The 14,431-nt window shown below is 49.4% G+C and overlaps 1 pseudogene across 1 annotated transcript; it reads left to right on the forward strand.

Annotated features, from left to right (window-relative positions):
- The first annotated feature begins 2,398 nt into the window (after positions 1–2,398).
- LOC311199968 (olfactory receptor 14C36-like) lies at positions 2,399–3,322 on the forward strand (annotated as a pseudogene). Its single transcript has one exon. The product of its transcript is annotated as an olfactory receptor 14C36-like (transcript).
- Positions 3,323–14,431: the final 11,109 nt, after the last annotated feature.

Here is a 14,431-nt window from a genome sequence, read left to right on the forward strand (position 1 = left end):
AATGACAAGAAGTGGTCAAGACAATGAGTATGAACTGACCCCAAAACACATTCCCAACACTGCCATGCTGCTCAGTTGTAGGGAGGAGAGAATGGGAGATGGCTGATGGAGCTGCTTTTGGATATCTGCTGACTCTGGGTATGGAAAAGTGTTGCAGAAGTAAAAGACAGGAGTGAGGAGAGATTTATAATAAGGAAAACTACAATATTCATTTGTCTCACAAACTCCCAGGTGTGCATGAGGAGCAGAAGCTTCTCCGATGGGCTCCCAGTCATTCCTGGTCTTCAGTTTTGGGTACAGCAAAAGGGGGTGACACACAGTTTCCATCTGATGAGGCTCACTCCCATGGAGAAGGGTGTGTGACAACTTGCTCCATACCCAGTAATTGCCACAGGAGCTGGGAACAGCAGCTCCCAGACAGAAGGAGCCTATCTGTGCCACCAGAACTGAGGCAAGAGGAATCCCAGCTGCAATGGGTTTGTGGCAGCCATAGGTCACAGCTGCTTCTCCTTCCAGCCCCAGGGCTGGAAAGCAACAATGAGGGGTCTGAAGTGACACATTTGACTCCCTTCCTTTCACAGGGGAAAAGAGATCCTTCCTTTCCTTTCCTGGGGGTCGCGTCTCATGGGGAGACAAGGAAAGGTGATTGTCTTGACCAGCTCTGGTTTGGTCAGGAGAAAGGACTCTGCTGGGCAGAAGGATTTCTCCACAGCTGAGAGAGGGAACATCAGAGAGGACTTCAGTATCTTTCCAAGATAGTTCCTTGGAGCTCCAGGGAAACCTTGAAGGAGCCCAGAGGGGATGGACTATGTAATGCCTTCACCTGCTCCTTTGCTGGTAGCTGGGCTGGGCTTCAGGGACGGTGGGCGGTCATGAAACACTGCAGTGCTGCAGAGAGACAGCTCTGCCCAGGAGCAGCTCCTCTGCCAAGCACACAGGGCTGGGGACACTGCCTGGAGGCACCGAGGGGAGACCTGTGAGGCTGAGAGAGCTGATGGATGCTGAGAGCTCACTGGAGGAGAAATCTCCACAGCACTCTGCCTGGTATGTCTGTGGGTGCAGGGCAATGCAGGTTCTGTTCCTGGAGGGATCTCCTAAAGCTGGGACATGGGGCAGTGTGTGGGGTCTGTCAGGAGGACAGGTTCTCTCTAGGACCAGAAAGTGCTTCCTGGAAGGGATGTCCTTCTGCCCCATCAGAGGGACAGGGCAGGACAGCTGTCTTCTCCTGGGCATGGCTGCAGAGGTGTGAAGCAGCGTGTGCACCCAGGGGTGCCCAGGGCTGTCCTTGTGAGCAGGTTCCCTGTGAATGCTGGGTCTGTGTGCTGTGGCAGGGACTCTGCTGCTGCCAGGGTCAGCACTCAACCTGCCTGGTGAGCTTCCATGAGCATTACCACAGAAAGAAGCTGTGGGTGGAATGTGTGACCCATTGAAGGACAGTGTAAGGTCTTTCTGCTGTGAAACTGAGCTGCATAGGTCAAGTTTGCTTCCAGCGCCAGCAGGTCCACAGGAACTGTGATGGACTTTTCAAGACCACCAAGGATGAATTTTCCACTCCAGGTAAAGAGACTTTGTTTTGAATTATCCACTCTTGTGCACTGTGTGGGAAGTGGGAGCTGAGCTTTTCTTGATAACTTTGCAGAAGGCAGTGCAAACTCATTGGTCAACAGGACTTGTCAGAGCATCTCCTGAGCCCTGCACACACAGAGGTTCCCCGGGGCAGTGCCCTGATGCCAGGAGGGGTGTGCAGAGCAGATCTGATCATAGGGCAGGTTAGATGTGGTCTGTGAGAACAGAGCAGGAGGTGACATGGTCAAAGAGAAGGAGCTGCAGGGACAGCTTCAGGCAGCAAAGACATTGTCAGGTAGGGAGAACGAGCTGCTCCCAGAAATGCCCTGGCAGTGGAGATTTGGTACCTCCATGACATCCCCCACAGTGCTGACCCTGATGTACTACAGGGATGCCCAGGGTGTGTTCACAGAGCGCCCAGCACAGACAGGGCAGCTGAGACCAGGGCTGATGGCCAGAGCAGCTCTCCCCACTCTGCACTCAGGAGAAGGTTTCACTGGCACTGCAGCAGCAATGTCAGACAGCTCTGACAGAAGAAACACTCCTCAGGTACAGGCAGGAGAGAACCAAAGCTCCAAAGCTCTGCTCTGCCCTTGGGTGAAACTGGAGTGACAGTGCTGAGAAGCTCATTCATATTCATAGAAGATGTAGTCTGATCAAGAGGCCATAGCTGACCAGCACAAAGCAGACCTTCCAAAAGGGACCTGCCAAAAGTCTTCCTGGATCCAGAGAGTCACTGTGAATTGGAAGAGGTTTTCCTCAAATTTGAGTTCCCTAACGTTTCACCGTGCATTTTCCTTCTTGGACAGGTTTCCACACTTGACAGCAGCAGATGTCCAACAGCAGCTCCATCAGCCAGTTCCTCCTCCTGCCCTTTGCAGACACACGGGAGCTGCAGCTCCTGCACTTCTGTCTCTTCCTGGGCATCTACCTGGCTGCTCTCCTGGGCAATGGCCTCATCATCATCACCATAGCCTGTGACCACCACCTCCACACCCCCATGTACTTCTTCCTCCTCAACCTCTCTATTACTGACCTTGGCTGTATCTCAACCACAATCCCCAAATCCATGGTGAATTCTTTTCAGGACACCAGGGCCATTTCCTACACAGGATGAGTGGCTCAACTCTTTTTCTTTGTGTTTTTGATTGTCACAGAGTTCTGTCTTCTCACTGTCATGGCCTATGACCGCTACGTTGCCATCTGCCACCCCCTGCACTATGGGACCCTCCTGGGCAGCAGAGCTTGTGTCCACATGGCAGCAGCTGCCTGGGCCAGTGGGCTTCTCTATTCTCTGCTGCACACAGCCAATACATTTTCACTGCCCCTCTGCCATGGCAATGCCCTTGACCAGTTCTTCTGTGAAATCCCCCAGATCCTCAAGCTCTCCTGCTCAGATGCCTACCTCAGGGAAACTGGAGTCCTTGTGGTCAGTGTCTGTTTAGCTTTTGGGTGTTTTGTGTTCATTGTGGTGTCCTATGTGCAGATCTTCAGGGCTGTGCTGAGGATCCCCTCACAGCAGGGACAGCACAACGCCTTTTCCACCTGCCTCCCTCACCTGGCTGTGGTCTCACTGTTTGTCAACACTTCTGTGTTTGCCAACCTGAAGCCTCCCTCCATCTCCTCCCTATTTCTGGACCTGTTAGTGGCATTTCTTTACTCAGTGTTTCCACCCGCAGTGAACCCCCTCATCTACAGCATAAGGAACCAGGAGCTCAAGGATGCCATGTGGAAAATGATGACTGGATATTTCTAAGCAGCAATAAACCGTTCATCTTCTTCTCCATATTGCTGGTCATGTAACTCACATTAGGACCAGTCTGTATTTAGTAGGAATTTTTCATTTCTGTGGGCTTTTTCCTTCTGTTTTGTATCTGATGTAATAACACGTTCATCCCATTCCTCATGCAGTGTCTCCAGGTCTTGTTTGACTCAGACATGGCAGCAGAAGAAACACTCCCCCTCCCCTATACCTGCATTACTGCCAGTCGATACCTTTTATCTCCTTTCTAATTCAGCTGTTTCCACCTCTCCTGATGTTACGGCCATGCCTAGAGACATCTTTTCAGCAGACTAGCTTGACATGTGCACTTCACTTTGATCACAGGTTTTCACCTCCACTTGCTCTTCAGTCGTTCAGATGCCTTTCAGCTCTCTGGTATCTGCTTTGAGCTTCAGAGAGTTGGAAAATGTGCCACCTTTCAACAGTCCAAATAACTGTTCTGTCGGAATGTCAGTGTGTTGATAAGTGACCTTTCTATGTATCTGATTTAAACTGTTCTGGGAGAGAATCTCCTCTGAAAGCTGACCCCCTTCACACGCTGCTTGGCCGTAGCAGCAGCTGAGGAGAGAGATTTCATGGTTATTGAACTGTGTCATGTTGAACTGCTGTTTGCTGTCAGAGAAATCTGTCTGTGGCTGTGAGCAGAGATGATATGAGGAAAAGTGTTGGGAGTCCCAGGAGGCCGGTGAGGGACCTGCTGGGCTTCGGGAAGAGCAAGGTTCTCCATGCAGGTTTTGATCTGAAGAGGCTGCTTTTCCTGCCTGTCCAGATCTCCTTAGGACACCTCTGGACCAGCACCCATTGCAGCATGCTGCTGAACTCTCTTCCATGAACTGTGACAGAAATATTTTTTCCTATAAAAAAACCCTCCATTGTGAAACTCCTTTGAAATTTTCATCACCCAAATAAAACCTCTCCAATTAGTTACACAAGTTCTATTTATTTTAAAGACAATTATGTGGAGAGCCATTCTTGTAAGAGATTTCTGGTTGTTAATGAGCCCCATGGTGTATTTTCTTCTGAGTCCAGAGACCTCAGATACCAAGCGGAGAGTGAAGAAACCTCTCAAGAAGTTCAAGTCAGGAGTAATGCCCAAAGTACCTTGAAGCATTAACAGGCCCCACTGGGAGCCATTCCTGACAAAGCCTCCCCAGGGGGTTGTTAGAGCAGACAACTGGAGGCCATGAGGAAAAACACAGGCAAAGCACAGGCAGCTCTGATGCTGAGGACACCCCAGCTTGGTCTGATGAAGCAGAAATGCCAAGTGCTGAACCCCAGTCCCTGGGCAGGGAGATCCTGACCCTCACCTGTGTCTGAGGGCTCTTCCCTGGGATGTGGGCAGTGTGACCCAATGGAAGGACAGGGGTTTAATACATGGTGTCCTCCCCTGGGCTGGGTGCAAGGAGGCAATGATGCTCCATGGCTATGAGGACAATGTGTCTCCTCTGAGGCCTCTGTGTCAGGGCCACCAGCCACAGCAAAGGGGGCAAAGACCTCGTTTCTATCAGGCCCTTTCAGCCTGGCCGGCACCCTTGGCCATCTGTACCACACTCCATCCTACAGTTCCCAACACCAGTGCCTGTTTCCCTGCAGGCACCTTATCCCCTTCCCGAACATGTTCTCACCCCATGATGTCCCTGCCTGTACTGCTGTCTCCATCCTTGCCAGCTGTTCCCACAAACACAAAGCCACCAGCTCATCCACACTTCCTCAAAGTGACATTTTGCACCACAGCACTGCCCTCAGAATGACATTTCCTTATCCTCATGTCCACTCTGATCTTCAAAGCTGCAGTTTCATGTAGACTTCCTTTCTTATGTTCTTTCCCTGTAGTACAAAGAGGGCTGCCCTCAGGCTGCACTTCCTCAGGCTAAAGAAGCCCCTGTCTCTCAGCCTCTCCACACAAGACCCCTAACTGTATCTGGTCAGCCCACCCTTAATCCTGCCCAGGTACTCTGGCAGGCACTCCCCACCCCCCTTTAACCCTCTTGACCCCCTGCTTCCCCCAAAGAAATCCCACTCATACACCCCCAGCACTGCCTACACCACTCCCAGGCTCCTTCCAGAACCCATAGATGCCCCCCGCCCTCACTCCCCAGCACTGCATTAAACCCACAGCACCACTGCTGGCCCCCCAACAACCCCAAAACCCCAAGCCCCCTCCTTTCCTCCTCAAATGACTCCATATCTCCCCCTAGCACCCTCTATGCCCCCTGCTGCAATGCCCCTTGGACCACCTTTGGTTTCACCCCCTACCCACTTAAGCTCCACTCCAAACCCAACATTAAAGCTACACAGTGACCCTGGTTGCCCCCAAAGCCCTCTAGAAAGCCCAAACCCCACCCTTCCCACCCAAAATCCTCCCATGTCCCCTGCAGCACTACTCTACATCCCCCATGCCCCAACCCCACAGCGCTAAGCGTTCCCCCAGCACAACTTATGCACCCTCAGCCAAACATTAACCGACCACAAAAATCTATACCCCCCCAGCCCCATGTTATTCACCCAAACGCCTTCCTTTTCAACTTCAAATTCCACCATATCTCCCCCAGCATCCCGCTTCAACCCCTAGACCCCCCAGCAACAGTAAATATCCTCCCTCCCTAACCTTATCTTAACCCCCAATCACATTGATACCCCCCTGTCGTGGTTTCACCCTGGCTGAGAGCCGAGATCCACGCAGCTGCCTGCTCCTTAAAGGAAAAGAGCAGGGGAAGAGGGAAGGGGGAGAAAGAGGTAAGGGAAGGGAAAAAGAAGGGGCAAATAACCCAAAAACCAAGAAATAAGAGGCCCGTGGGTTGGGATAAGGATAGTTTACTCAGATAACAGAAAGATACAATATAACAATGCTGACAGGACTTTAGAGCAAAAATCTATGAAGCTGTTGATACACAATGCAGTTTCTCACCAAACCATACAACTCAGCCCGTGCCACCCAGAGCTGTCCCAGAACCCGACCGTCCCACAAGAACCGCGCGTCCCCGAGCCGCCCCAGGCCTTCCTCCAGTCAGCCCCTGATATACTGGTCAGGATGTAATTGGCATGGAATACTCTCTTTGGTCAGCTCGGTCACCTGTCCTGGCTTCGCCACTCCTTTCTCATGAAGAGCTGAGAAAGTCCTTGACTGTCTGACAGCAACTAGAAACATCAGGGTGTTATCAGCACTACTCCCATTTTAACTCTCAAACACAGCATTCATCTGCTGTTACAAATGAAATTAACTCCATCCTGACCAAAACCAGGACATTATCCACCCCTTATTCCATACCATTTACGTCATGACCAGATCCAACCATTTCTTATTTTCAGACACACACATATATGTGTATACACATGTATAGGCACACACGTGCATACAGGTATTATTCCCTTAGTCTATGGACCATTCCTCTGAGTTTGTTGAGTGAATGAACATTTAGTCCATGATGATTTTCAGGCTTCATTCATTGTAACAGGCTCCAATGTTGTTAGTATGCGCCATTGGATCGTTTCATGCTGCATCTCGGGCTCTCGACCGATACAGCTGACATGGTCCATGTTCATATTCTGTGAATCAAAGATGTTCATTTTCAAAGGGAAGGAGGAAAAAGTCCTTGGGACACCAGGTCTTGGTCCCGTCATCGTGGCACTCTTCCTTCATTGACTTGTATGACTCCGGCTGTAACTCCATTGGTACAACATACAACAACATACAGAAATAATAGCAATAATGAGTGTACAGTAATGGGTTATTTAGCAATTATTATAATACAATTCCTACCTTATTAATTATATTGGCTATTCTCACCTAAAATGAATTCCCTTTGAGGTACACATCGAACTTCTCCATCCTTCTGCATTACTCACCAGGTACAACCAGGTCCTTGAGCAAAAACAATCCCAGACATGGGTTTACCTTTGCCCAAAGCAGGGATGACCCAAACCATCTTCCCTAATATACTATTCATATGCACCACTGGGACTCTGTCTCCTTCTACAGTATGTGGAAATTTTGACTAGGCAGGACCAGCTCGATTGGTGGATCCCCTAGAGTTAACTAACCACTTGGCTTTGGCTAAATGTGTATCCCAGTGTTTGAATGTTCCACCACCCATCGCTTTCAGGGTAGTCTTTAAGAGCCCATTATATCGTTCAATTTTCCCAGAGGCTGGTGCATGATAAGGAATGTGGTACACCCACTCAATGCCATGCTCTTTGGCCCAGGTGTCTTTGAGAGTGTTTCAGAAATGAGTCCCGTTGTCTGACTCAATTCTTTCTGGGCTGCCGTGTCGCCACAGGACTTGCCTTTCCAGGCCCAGGATTGTATTCCGGGCAGTGGCATGGGGTACAGGATATGTTTCTAGCCAGCCAGTGGTTGCCTCCACCATCGTAAGCACGTAACGTTTGCCATGGAGGGTGCGTGGGAGGGTGATGTAATCAATCTGCCAGGCCTCCCCATATTTATATTTCATCCACCGTCCTCCATACCAAAGTGGCTTCAACCGCTTGTCTTGCTTGATTGCGGCACATGTCTCACACTCATGGATAACTTGTGCAATAGCATCCATGGTTAAGTCCACCCCTCAATCTCGAGCCCGTCTATATGTTGCATCTCTCCTTTGATGACCAGAGGAATCATGAGTCCATTGAGCTATGAGTAATTCACCTTTACATTGCCAGTCTAGATCTACCCGAGCCACTTCAATCCTAGCAGCCTGTCCTGGTTTTGGTCAGGATGGAGTTAATTTCATTTGTAACAGCAGATGAATGCTGTGTTTGAGAGTAAAAATGGGAGTAGTGCTGATAACACCCAGATGTTTCTAGTTGCTGTCAGACAGTCAAGGACTTTCTCAGCTCTTCATGAGAAAGGAGGGGCGAAGCCAGGACAGCTGACCCAACCGACCAAAGAGAGTATTCCATGCCAGTTACGTCCTGCCCAGGATATCGGGGGCTGACGGGAGGAAGGCCAAGGGCGGCTCCGAGACTCGCGGTTCTTGGGGGGACGGTCGGGTTCTGGGACGGCTCTGGGTGGCACGGCCTGAGTTGTGTGGTTTGGTGAGAAACTGCATTGTGTAGCAACAGCTTCATATATTTTTGCTTTGAAGTCCTGTTAGTATTGTTATATTGTATCTTTCTGTTATCTTAGTAAACTATCCTTATCCCAACCCACGGGCCTCTTATTTCTTGATCTTGGGGTTATTTGCCCCTTTCTCTTCCTTTTTCCCTTCCGTTACTTCTCTCTCTCACACACACACACACACACACACACCCTTCCCTTTTCCCTGCTCTTTTCCTTTAAGGAGCAGGCAGCTGCGTGGATCTCGGCTCTCAGCCGGGGTGAAACCACGACAGTCTTTTTGGCGCCCAATGTGGGGCACGAAAGGATGGGATAACGGTAGATCTGACCCTGACCCGATTGTAATTAAGACAAAGTTGTGATAAGCACTTTGATTTAAGCTGTCTCTGGTCACGATGCTCTGGTATTTACTTACAAGGCTGTGCTCACAGCTGTGGCAGCAAAAGCACCGTCTGTTGTATGCAATCCTAGCAGGATCCTTTAACATCCTGGGGCTGCAGCTCCTGTTTTCGTTCCCGTACCTCATTTTGGTGTATTTTATGAAAACAGTTTATGATACAGTGATATCGATGATCCTGAACTTGTGCTGGTACTTGTATGAGATTTTGCTGCCCTGTCCATTCTTTAGACAGGGATGGATTAATAACGGCAGCTGGTATGGTGGGAGTACAGAAAGAAATATCTACGCTGCTTTCTCTTCCTTAGGGCTCAATACAACAGCTCTGGTAACAGTTTTTGAAAATTTCCAATATCCCTGGGATATTCAAAGTAGCATTTTGCTGTTGTTATGTTTGGTGCAGATGGTTCTGCTTTTGTTCAATATTAAGCACAGGTTTATGAATACCACTCAAGAGTGTTCTGCAAGGCCAGATAATCACGAGTGGCAGGGTACGTGGCAGAGTATGGGCAGCTACCTAGGCACTTTCTCACGCCCGATGGTTTGGAGTTTCACCCCTGAACAGTTACAGGACCCTGATAAATTGGCTGCATATCTGAAAAGAAATTGCCGTAAGTTTCCCAGAGATGCACAGCTTACTGCACTGTGCTGGGCCCTGGCCACTATTTACCAAACACTGTTTGATAGCAGTCAGCACTGTCAGAGGGAAAGGAAGGAAAACAGACCAGTAGATGCTGCAGCTACTGTAACCACTGGGACTAACACTGAGGCCACTGTAACTTCTGTGACTAGCACTGTGGCTACTGCAACCTGCCCAACTGATGCTGCAGCTACTGCTGCCCCTACAGCAGATACTGCCGGTAAAACAAAAAATCAACCCACATCAGTGTCTGTTGCTCCCGTACGAAAGAGGAAATACACAAAGAAAGTTGTTCCTGTAGTGAAGGATGAGGATGAAATTGAATCAGGGCCACCTGATGAAGGTCAGGATAAAGCAGGGTCATCTGATTAATGTCAGGATAAAGCAGGGTCATCTGATGAATGTCAGGATGAAGCAGGGCCATCCAAACCATCTCAGGATAAGGCAAAGCCGTCCCAACCATCCCGGGATAAGGCAGGGCCATCTCAACCATCTCAGGATGAGGTTGTTGTCACACGATCCCTGACCCTGAGTGAGCTGCGTGAGATTCGAAAAGATTTCAGCCGCCGCCCAGGTGAGCACATCATCACTTGGCTGCTCCGATGCTGGGATCACGGGGCCAGTAGTCTGGAGTTAGATGGCAGGGAGGCCAAGCAGTTGGCATCCCTAGCTAGAGAAGGAGGCATTGATAAGGCAATTGGAGAAAAGCCTGAAATCCTCAGCCTCTGGAGGCGACTACTGTCAAGTGTGAGGGAAAGGTATCCCATAAAGGAATACATTACATGTCAATCACCCAAGTGTAACAGCATAGAGGCAGTTATCCAGCACCTGAGAGAATTAGCTGTACGGGAGATAATTCATTATGATATGGACAACTCACAGCTTCCCTCTGATCCTGATGATGTCTTATGCACCCCAGGTTTGTGGCGTAAGGTTGTACAAAGTGCACCAGCAGGGCACACCAATTCATTGGCATCAATGGACTGGAGTGATACATATCCACCAACCGTATATGAGGTGTCCTGCCGAGTCCGGAAGTATCAGGACAATGTTTCCCTCTCTGTGATCGCAGCACTAGAGAAACTGGTCAAAAGACTTGACAAAAATGTGTCCAACTGCAAACCCGTATGGAGCAATGTTGCAGCTATTGGGAGAAAGCGTCCATCGTCCCAGAAGGGAGGATACAGTAGGTACACACCGCGAGAGACGCTGTGGTTTTACCTGCGTGACCATGGTGAGGAAATGAGTAAGTGGGGTATGCAGCCCACCTCAGCCCTACAAACATGAGTAAATGAGCTGCGAGGTAAACGAATCACACAACGCGAGTCTGCCAGGAAGAACACTGCACCAGTGAACAGCCAACACAGTCAGCAACAATAGAGGTGCCCTGCCTCCAGCCAGGTGGAGGAGAGGGATAACCGTGTTTATTGGACTGTGTGGATCCGATGGCCTGGCACGTCAGACCCACAAGAGGACAAGGCTCTGGTGGATACTGGTGCCCAGTGTACACTAATGCCATCGAATCATGTAGGGGCAGAACCTGTCAGCATTTCTGGAGTGACAGGGGGATCCCAACAATTGACTGTGTTAGAGGCTGAAGTGAGCTTAACTGGGAAGGACTGGGAGAAACACCCAATTGTGACTGGCCCAGAAGCTCCATGCATTTTAGGTATGGATTATCTCCGTAGAGGGTATTTTAAAGACCCAAATGGGTACCGATGGGCTTTTGGGATAGCTGCTTTGGAGACAGAAGAAATTGAACAATTGCGTGACTTGCCTGGACTCTCGGACAATCCTTCTGTTGTGGGGTTGTTGAAGGTCGAAGAACAGCAAGTGCCAATTGCTACGATGACGGTGCACAGGAGACAATACCGCACGAACCGAGATTCCCTGATCCCCATCCATAAGCTGATTCGTCAGCTGGAGAGTCAGGGAGTGATCAGCCGAACCCGCTCACCCTTTAACAGTCCCATATGGCCAGTGTGGAAGTCCAATGGAGAGTGGAGGCTGACAGTAGACTATCGTGGCCTAAATGAAGTCACTCCAGGTATGAGTGCTGCTGTACCAGACATGCTGGAACTGCAGTATGAACTGGAGTCAAAGGCAGCCAAGTGGTATGCCACAATTGACATTGCAAATGCTTTCTTCTCAATACCACTGGCGCCAGAGTGCAGGCCACAGTTTGCTTTCACCTGTAGGGGCATCCAATATACGTGGAATCGTCTGCCCCAGGGGTGGAAACACAGCCCCACCATCTGCCATGCACTAATCCAGACTACACTGCAAAAGGGTGAAGCCCCAGAGCACCTGCAGTATATTGATGACATCATTGTATGGAGCAATACAGCAGAGGAAGTATTTGAGAAAGGAAAAAGGATAATTCAAATCCTTCTAGAAGCTGGTTTGGCTATAAAACAAAGTAAAGTCAAGGGGCCTACGCAAGAAATCCAGTTTTCAGGAATAAAATGGCAGGATGGGCGTCGTCAGATCCCAATGGACATTATCAATAAAATAGCAGCTATGTCTCCACCAAGCAACAAAAAGGAAACACAAGCTTTCTTAGGTGTTATAGGTTTTTGGCGAATGCATGTCCCAAACTACAGTCTCACTGTGAGCCCACTTTACCACGTAACTCGGAAGAAGAATGATTTCCAATGGGGCCCTGAGCAGCAACAAGCCTTTGAGCAGATCAAACGCGAGATAGTCCATGCAGTGGCCCTTGGGCCTGTCCGGACAGGGACAGATGTTAACAATGTGCTTTACACTGCGGCCGGAGAGAATGGCCCTACCTGGAGTCTCTGGCAGAAAGCACAAGGGGAGACTCGAGGTCGACCGCTGGGGTTTTGGAGTCGGGCCTACAAGGGCTCTGAGGCCAATTACACTCCAACAGAAAAGGAAATACTGGCCGCCTATGAAGGAGTTCGAGCCGCTTCAGAAGTGATTGGAACTGAAGCCCAGCTCCTCCTGGCACCCCGACTGCCGGTGCTGGGCTGGATGTTCAAAGGGAAAGTCCCTTCTACACATCATGCCACGGATGCTACGTGGAGCAAGTGGGTTGCACTAATTACTCAGCGGGCTCGAATAGGAAACCCTAATCACCCAGGAATTGTGGAAGTGATCACAGACTGGCCTGAAGGCAAAGATTTTGGGATGTCACCAGAGGATGAGGAGGTGACACGGACTGAAGAAGCCCCACCTTACAACAAACTGCCAGAGAATGAGAAGCCATATGCCCTGTTCACTGATGGCTCCTGTCGCCTTGTGGGAAAGCATCGAAGATGGAAAGCTGCTGTATGGAGTCCTACAAGACGAGTAGCAGAAGCCACTGAAGGAAAAGGTGAATCAAGCCAGTTTGCTGAGGTGAAAGCCATCCAGTTAGCCCTGGACATTGCTGAGAGAGAAAAGAGGCCAATGCTCTACCTTTATACTGATTCATGGATGGTAGCCAATGCCCTGTGGGGTTGGCTGCAGCAGTGGAAAAAGAACAACTGGCAGCGTAGAGGCAAACCCATATGGGCTGCTGACTTATGGCAAGATATTGCTGCCCGGTTAGAGAAGCTTGTTGTAAAGGTACGTCATGTTGATGCCCATGTGCCTAAGAGTCGTGCCATGGAGGAACATCGAAACAACCATCAGGTAGATTATGCTGCTAGGATTGAAGTGGCTCAGGTAGATCTAGACTGGCAACGCAAAGGTGAATTACTCATAGCTCGATGGGCTCATGATTCCTCAGGTCATCAAGGGAGAGATGCAACATATAGATGGGCTCGAGATCGAGGGGTGGACTTAACCATGGATGCTATTGCACAAGTTATCCATGAGTGTGAGACGTGTGCCACAATCAAGCAAGCGAAGCGGTTGAAGCCCCTTTGGTATGGAGGAAGGTGGATGAAATATAAATATGGGGAGGCCTGGCAGATTGATTGCATCACCCTCCCACGAACCCGCCATGGCAAACGTTACGTGCTTACGATGGTGGAGGCAACCACCGGCTGGCTAGAAACATATCCTGTACCACATGCCACTGCCCAGAATACAATCCTGGGCCTGGAAAGGCAAGTCCTGTGGCGACACGGCAGCCCAGAAAGAATTGAGTCAGACAACGGGACTCATTTCCGAAACACTCTCAATAGACACCTGGGCCAAAGAGCATGGCATTGAGTGGGTGTACCACATTCCTTATCATGCACCAGCCTCTGGGAAAATTGAACGATATAATGGGCTCTTAAAGACTACCCTGAAAGCGATGGGTGGTGGAACATTCAAACACTGGGATACACATTTAGCCAAAGCCACGTGGTTAGTTAACTCTAGGGGATCCACCAATCGAGCTGGTCCTGCCCAGTCAAAATTTCCACATACTGTAGAAGGAGACAGAGTCCCAGTGGTGCATATGAAGAGGATATTAGGGAAGACAGTTTGGGTCATCCCTGCTTCAGGCAAAGGTAAACCCATGTCTGGGATTGTTTTTGCTCAAGGACCTGGTTGTACTTGGTGGGTAATGCAGAAGGATGGAGAAGTTCAATGTGTACCCCAGAGGGAATTGATTTTAGGTGAGAATAGCCAATATAATTAATAAGGTAGAAATTGTATTATAGTAATTGCTAAATAACCCATTACTGTACACTCATTATTGCTGTTATTGCTGTATGTTGCTGCATGTTGTACCAATGGAGTTACAGCCGGAGTCATACAAGTCAATGAAGGAAGAGTGCCACGATGACGGGACCAAGACCTGGTGTCCCAAGGACTTTTTCCTCCTTCCCTTTGAAAATGAACATCTTTGATTCACAGACTATGAGCATGGACCATGTCAGGTGTATCAGTCAAGAGCCCAAGATGCAGCATGCAACGATCCAATGGCGCATACTGACACCATGAGAGACTGTTACAAAGAATGAAGCCTGAAAATCATCATGGACTAAATGTTCATTCACTCAACAAACTCAGAGGAATGGTCCATAGACTAAGGGAATAATACCTGTATGC

The sequence above is a fragment of the Gallinula chloropus genome (genome assembly GCF_964237585.1).
Source record: "Gallinula chloropus genome assembly, chromosome: 22".
NCBI classification, from domain to species: Eukaryota; Metazoa; Chordata; class Aves; order Gruiformes; family Rallidae; genus Gallinula; species Gallinula chloropus.